The sequence below is a fragment of the Talpa occidentalis genome, unplaced genomic scaffold (genome assembly GCF_014898055.3).
Source record: "Talpa occidentalis isolate TD23 unplaced genomic scaffold, MPIMG_talOcc4v2.1 talOcc4.5, whole genome shotgun sequence".
In the NCBI taxonomy this organism is placed as follows: Eukaryota; Metazoa; Chordata; class Mammalia; order Eulipotyphla; family Talpidae; genus Talpa; species Talpa occidentalis.
Window position 1 is genome coordinate 90,760,078 of NW_023604861.1, and position 8,496 is coordinate 90,768,573.

The following is an 8,496-nucleotide window of genomic DNA, read 5'->3' on the forward strand; positions in this document are numbered from 1 at the left end:
GGACGAATAACAACAAAAGAAGGCAAAAAAATGTTATTAAAAGAATAAATAAATAAAATCAAAGGAAAGACAAACACAACGGCAAATACAGATGCTAACATATCAATATTAACTCTAAATGTAAATGGACTAAACTCTTCAATAAAAAGACACAGAATCACAGGCTGGATTAAGAAACAAAACCCAACCATTTGCTGTCTCCAGGAAACACATTTAGCTACAAAAGATAAAAATAGACTCAAAGTTAAAGGATGGAAAACAACCTACAAGCAAATGGACCAAAAAAGAAAGCAGGCACAGCTATATTTATATCAGATAAAACATATTTTAAACTCAAAAAGATAAAAAGAGACCCCAATGGTCACTACATTATGATCACGGGGACAATAATTCAAGAAGAAATAACACTCATTAACACATATACACCAAATGAAGGAGCACCTAAATATATCAGAAAACTATCATCATCTTTGAAAACAGAAATCAGAGAAAACACATATGTAGTGGGAGACTTCATCACACCACTATCAACAATGGATAGATCAATGAGACAAAAAATAAGTAAAGACACTAAAGCTCTAAATAAGGATCTAGAGAGCTTGGGCTTAACAGACATCTATAGAACACTAAACCCAAAAAAATCTGAGTATACATTTTTCTCAAGTGCACATGGATCATTCTCCAGGATTGATCACATACTGGGACACAAGACAAACATCAACAGATACACCAAGATTGAAATCATACCAACCATCTTTTCTAACCATGAAAGCATCGAACTAGAAATAAACCATAAAAAGAAGGCAAGGTACTCTCCTACCGCATGGAGATTGAAACCCACACTATTGGAAGACCACTGGACTAACGAGGAGATCAAAGAAGAAATTAAAAAATTCTTTGAATTGAATGACAAGGAGGACACCAATTTCCTAAATGTATGGGATGTAGCAAAAGCTGTAATAAGAGGAAAATATATAGCAAAAGAGGCTCACATCAAGAAACAAGAAAGAACTCAAAGAAACAACCAAATCTCAAAGCTCAAAGATCTAGAAAAAGAACAACAACAACAAAATATCCAAAACCAGTAGAAGAAAAGCAATAATAAAAACCAAAGCAGAAATAAATTAAATTGAAACTAAAATAACAATCCAAAAGATCAATGAAACCAAGAGTTGGTTCTTCGAAAACATAAATAAAATAGAAAAACCCCTAGCCAGGCTCACAAAGGAAGAAAGGGAGAAAGCACAAATAAACAGGATCATAAATGAAAGAGGAGAAATCACAACGGACACAGCAGAAATCAAAAGAATTATCAGTAACTACTATGAACAGTTATATGGAAACAAGTTCAACAATCTAGAGGATATGGACAAATTCCTACAACTCCACAATCACCCAAAGCTAGATAAAGAAGAAATAGAACACCTAAACAGACCAATTACAAGCAGCGAAATTGAAATGGTAATCAAAAACCTCCCCAAAAACAAAAGCCCAGGACCTGATGGATTTACAAAAGAATTCTACCAAACATTCAGAGATGAATTAGTGCCTATCCTTCACAAACTCTTCTAAAAAATTGAGAAGGAAGGGATAATATCAAACACGTTCTATGAAGCCAACACTACACTGCACTACACCAAACCTGAAGAAGGACAACACAAAAAAAGAAAACTACAGGCCAATCTCCCTAATGAACACTGATGCAAAAATCCTCAATAAAATTTTAGCTATCAGAATCCAACAATGTATCCATAAGATGATTCACCACGACCAAGTAGGATTCATTCCAGGGACACAAGGATGGTTCAACATCCGAAAATCAACCAACGTCATCCAACACCTCAACAAAAAGAAATATAAAAACCATTTGATAATATCAATAGATGCTGAGAAAGCTTTAGACAAAGGGCAACACCCATTCATGATAAAAGCCCTTGAAATTCTTGGGATACAAGGAACATACCTCAACATCATAAAGGCCATCTATGACAAGCCAACAGCCAGTATCATTCTCAATGGTGAAAAGCTGAAAGCATTTCCATTAAGATCTGGAACAAGACAAGGATGTCCACTCTCACCACTGCTTTTCAATATAATACTGGAAGTCCTAGCCAGAGCAATAAGACAAGAGAAAGACATACAAGGAATCCAAATAGTAAAAGAAGAAGTCAAACTATCAGTATTTGCAGATGATATGATAATATACATAGAGAACCCCAAAAACTCCACAGAAAAGCTAATTCAACTCATCAATCAGTTCAGTAAAGTGGCAGGATACAAATCAACATGCAAAAATCAGTAGCCTTCCTATACACAAACAGTAAATCTGAAGAAGAAGAATTCAAAAAAAAAACATCCCTTTCATTATTGAAACAAACAAACAAAAAAATCAAATACTTGGGAATCAATCTAACAAAAGAGGTAAAGGACCTATACAAAGAAAACTATAAAACACTGTTAAAAGAAATAGAAGAAGTCACAAAAAAATGGAAAGACATCCCCTGCTCATGGATTGGAAGAATAAACATTATTAAAATGGTCATCCTACCAAAAGCAATATATAGATTCAATGATATTCTAATAAAAATTTCAATGCCATTCTTCAAAGAAATAGAACAATTATTGATGAAATTCATATGGAATCACCAAAAACCCCGAATAGCCAAAGCTCTCCTGGAAAAAAAAAAAAAAAAGAGAAGGGAATGGAGGCATCACACACCCAGACTTCAAACTATACTACAAACTCATAAGCATCAAAACTGCATGGTATTGGAACAAGAACAGACACACAGGCCAATGGAATTGAATAGAAAATCCAGAAATAAACCACAGATTTATGGTCAACTAATATTTGACAAAGGAGCAAAGAATATGCATTGGAGCAAAGAAAAATTTGTTCAATAAATGGTGCTGGGAAAACTGGGTCACTACATGCAAAAGAATGAAGCTTGACTACTACCTCACACCATACACAAAAACCAACTCAAAATGGATTAAAGGACTAGACATAAGACCTGAAACCATAAAATACATACAAGGAAATATAGGCAAAACACTATGTGATATCCACATCAAAGACATCTTTACAGACACATCACCCATAACAGTGATAGTGAAGGCAAAGATCAACAGCTGGGACTACATCAAATTAAAGAGCTTCTGCACAGCAAAAGAGACAATAACAAAAACAAAGAGAAATCCCACTGACTGGGAGAACATTTTTGCACACAACACAAATGATAAAGGACTGATCACAAATATCTGCAAAGAGCTGATAAGACTCAACAACAACAAAGAAAATAATCCAGTCAAAAAATGGGCAGAAGAGTTAAAAAGAAACTTCTCTGAAGAGGAAATGCAAATGGCCAACAGGCATATGAAAAAATGTTCAACATCACTTGTAATCAAGGAAATGCAAATCAAAACTACAATGAGATACCATCTTACACCAGTGAGAATGGCACATATTAAAAAAAACTAGCAACAACAAATGTTGGAGAGGTTGTGGAGAAAAAGGAACTCTCCTGCACTGTTGGTGGGAGTGGAAACTGGTCCAACCACTATGGAGAGCTATGTGGCAATTTCTTGACCTACTAAACATAGAGCTCCCATATGATCCAGCAATTCCACTACTAGGTTTTTACCCAAAGGACACAAAAAAATCAATTCCAAAGAACACCTGCACCCCTATGTTTATAGCAGCACTGTTTACAATAGTTAAGCTCTGGAAACAACCCAAATGCCCCAAAATAGATGACTGGATCAAGAAGAGGTGGTACATATACTCCATGGAATATTACTCAGCATTCAAAAAAGATAAACACATGCAATTTGCAGCAACTTGGATGGTGCTGGAAGGGATCATGGTCAGCGAAAAAAGCCAGAAAGAAAAAAGAAAAATACAGGATGGTCTCACTCATAGCAGGAATCTAGAAAACCTAAATAAGGGACCAGGAAAATGAATAACTATAAGAAAGTGAAAATCAAAATCAACGAACAACTATGAACCAGACACACTTTATGGGGGGATGGGTGTGGGGAGGGGAGGGATTGGGGTCAAAATAAGGGAGTTGCAATTGTATGGGGAATATAAAAATAAAATTTATTAATAAAAATAATAATAAAAATAAAATACAATCCTAAAACAGCACTATTTTGTGCTACCGAAAAATACATACATAAATAAAATGTCTCCAGATATGCCAAATGGCTCATGAGAGAGAAAATAATAATCATCCCTGAGAACCATTGCTCAAAATCAGTAACCATAAACATTATATGAAACTTGTTAAAACAAATATTTCTATGCCCAAAGTCTCTAAGATAGGTTTGGTAAGTATATGGGAAAAAACCTAGAATTTGTATTTTCAATAGGGACCACCAACTTAATGATCTGTGAACCTTATTTTGAAAAACAGAACATGTGAATCAATGGTTTTTAAATTGCTGTGTTAAAAAAAAAAAAAAACTCTAAGTGATAATTAGTATAAGAAATCATGTTTTGTACATGTTTTAACTAGTTTTCTTCTAGGTGAGTATTAGAATCCCCTGGAGAACAAATAAAATTCTTCATGTCCCTGCTCTGCTGAGGAACAATTAGATCAGGCCTCTGGCTATAGGGCTCTGACTTTAGAAAAGTGAGTCTCAAATTTGCTTGCACATTGAAATAACTGAGAATCTTCAAAACAACTGAGATTTGACTCCTTTCCATATTCTTCTGCAATCAGTGTGGGGTATTTATGGTTTTTGGGAGATTTCAATGGCAACAAAATTTGGCAACTGTTGCATTAGAATATCTCAAAAGCTTTTTAGATGTTTCTAAAGTGAAAAAAAGTGTTAAAAATTGCTGTGAGTTGATCCCAAGTCTAAAATTAAGTGTATATTTCAGCTTGTTCTTTCTAATAATGAAATAGAGTAATGTCCCTTCAAATGCTATAAATTGCTAATAGCTAAAGATGCCTGAATGAAGAATGGAGCACCAACTTGGTGAAGTCTTTATGTTTCAGCTTTGACAGTAACATAAAATTTGGTATTACTTACAGAAGAGTGTCCTACAGTATGTTGAGAAGCAGTAGTGCTCAAGTTGCACACCATATGATTTCACAAAATTACAAATAATTACTGGATTTTGGTATTTTTTATAGATTCCCAAGTGTTTCAATGTGCACCAAAGTTTGGGAACCACTATTATTGTTAATTAAAAAAAAAAAATTCTGGGCATCCCCTGGTGGCGCAGCGGTTGAGAGCTGGGTTGCGAGGCTGCCCGCAGCCTCTGCAGCGCCAGTTCGATCCCCGGCCACCAGCAAGGGTCCCACAAAAAAAAAAAAAATCCCACAACTATTAGCTCTTCAGCCTTTGTCAACTATTTCGTATAGACTGTGAATCCTTTGAGCACAAGAACTAGACTTGTAATGCCTTTATGTATTCTAAATTTTTTAAAAGTGTCTCATGCACTTTCAACAAATGCTTTTTAATGGATAGATTAATTCAATTAGGCAGTAGGGCCAGTTCAATATTTCAAGATTGTATCATATGCTTGTACATAACTCAAGATAGTTATAAAGGCCTGAGAGTGATAAACTTCTTCAGGTACAATGAATCAGGCAGTAGATCGATCTATCTACCTATCTCTCTCTCTATCTCTCTATCTATCTATCTAAAGATTTTATTTATTTTGTGTAGAAGAACTGGTAGAGGCCAGAGGTACAGGGGATGAGAGGATTCACCAGATGAAGAGAGTAGAACAAAACACGCAGATACACTGAAATACACTGCTGAGTGGAGCAGCGGGTGAGACAGGAGAGGTCTGCTGCGCCATTTGGGTAGCTCCCTGGCCAGGCATCAAACTCAGGCCATCATGGTGGTAGCACTGAGACTTAACCACTAGGCCATCAGAGAGGCCTAAATTTATTTATTTACTTGGTTCTTTATACTTGAATGCATTATGTATATGCCTATATACATATATACACAAACATGTATATTCATAGACATACACATAATGTTATATAGAAGTATGTAAACATATGAATAGGCACACTATTTGATATATGTGTATGTACATGCACGTGTGTATATTCATGTGTGTGTGTGCATTCATTGAAATATACAGACACCCACATACAAGCATGCAATATACTGTGCTATACATTATGGGGGTTATAAGAAAATATAGAACTCTGCTCTAAACAAGTTTATAATCAAAAATATATGCAAATCATCTTTAATATATTTTTGAATGGTTACAATGTCTTCCCAATAAATTAATAGAGTGTTCAAGTTTACTTCTAAAATTTCAAAAAAAAAAGTCTTTGACAAAGTAATATACTTTCAAGATCTATTTTTTCCTCTTAGCCATTAATCAAATGAAGACCAAAAGATTATCTTTATATTAGACAGGGAGCAAATTGTATGCTGCAAGTGTTTGTAGAATGTAATTCTGAAATGGAACTTTCTCTTCCTTCACTTTGGGCAATGTTTCTAGTATAAGCCCTTTATTTTATGGTCACTGTGGGATATATTGGCTTGTTGCTCTTTTCTGTTTTATTTCTTTGAACTTGGTGAAAACACTAGTAGTTCAGAGACTCCATTTCTGCCATCTCAGGTCTCTTTCTTATCTTTTATATGAAGTGAAATAAAGGATTTGAACTCAGCCAGCAGTCTTCTGTTGTTATTTATTTTAAATAAATTATTTTTAAGCAAGATTTCACCAAAAGTTTTAATGCAAGAAAGACTTCAAAACCTAGGTGCTCTGAGCAGAACTGGGTACCGCAGCTTTCCTAACATATCTTCCTCTCCCATAGGTGCCTTACAGAATGTTTGGTCTCAGGAGAGCACAATTTGAAAAGCATCAAACTAGATTTTTCTCAATGCTAGCATTTTTGGTTACTTTTAGGTGTTAACATGAGTGATTGCAGACCTCTGAAGACAGACCAAATGGAGGATTTACGTAGATTCAGCTGAGGTACAATACAGATGCTATAAATACTGAGAAACATCAGTCACACATAGAGATTTCTGTGCAGATCTCATGTAAAGATATGATTTTTTTATATATTGCCAGAAACATAACAGAAACTCCTCTGTGCACTGAAAGAAATTATGCCCTTTCAAATATTAAATGTCATCTGTAGAAATGCCAGGCACCATTAAATATGGAGAGAGAAAACGGAAAAGATTGCAGAGTTTTATTCCTCTCTTTTTTTGCAAGTCACTTGTACACACATCTTACTTTAAAAGAAAACTCTAAACCTCTATACCAGAGCTATTCCCTCTGCTACTGTTGTAGAGATATGACAAGCCAGAATACAGTGTTGATTGAAGAGTGGGATTTTAGTACAGTGAGAGCTGTTTGTGCTGTGGACTGCATGCTTGGCGGCTTTATGGAAGGATGTGTTATTTCTCTGAACCTTGTCCAGCAAGCTGCAGCACAATGCATCTTGACAAACTCTATTTGGTGAGGAGTAAATAGGACACTGGGGCTGACATTGGGGGCTAGTGCAGAAATATTCAGTGATGAGACTCCCAATCACAGCCCCAATCACAGAGCATACATATAAATAAGATGAAGTTCTGAGAGTACCTTTTGCAATGAGCTAACCACCTCCAGCTGAAACTAGGCTCCCGTTGTTTAATGCTGATAGTAAGAATTAATAATGGATATTCTGAGCATATATTATTTATCAGACCCAATCCTAGACCACACAAAAATATCGAGGTCACCAAAACTATCATTTATTTAAAATCCGGAACCCTTCAACAAGAGAACAAAGAGGAAAAAAGTAAGTTAACTGGACACTACATATGAAGGATACAACTAGAAAAACATCTTTTCTGGGATAGAATATCAGTCAGAAATATAAGTGAATTTTCTTCCAGGAGGCAGTAGAGCAACAAAGAAATTGCCCTCTGTTTTAGGGAGATGATCATTTTAGATTAATAAGTATCTAACTGCTAGGCATGTGCTGTCATCAGATGATGATGTAAATTTCTTTATGAATTATTATCTGACTTTTAGGATTTGTTTTGAAGTATCAGTAAGTAATTCAAAGGTAGAAAAAAGGCTCTGCTGCTACTCAAAATGCCTGGCTCATTTGATCCTGTTAGTGAGAGGTGTTTTAGTATGAGATTAGGGTTCAAATAAATTCCTTTCCCTACTCCCTTTTCTTGTTCACAAACTTTCTATAATTGTCTTTTTGCATTTTGCTCATGTTTCTTTTACTTATAGCTATGATGATGTAAACTTGAGATCTTTAACTTTCATTTCATTGCATATCCAACAAAATCTTCAATCATATAGTTTTCCATATAATAAATCTATTTTGGATAAATGAAAAAAATAAAGGTATAAGCAAGATTTTATCATATATGAGAAAACAGAATAGTTTCATAAAAACAAATGTGACTCTAATGAAATTTATTTTGAAGAAGAGTCCTCAATTCCATATAATATAAAGTTTATTGGAGAAACAAATCATTATGTATATAATTTTTATA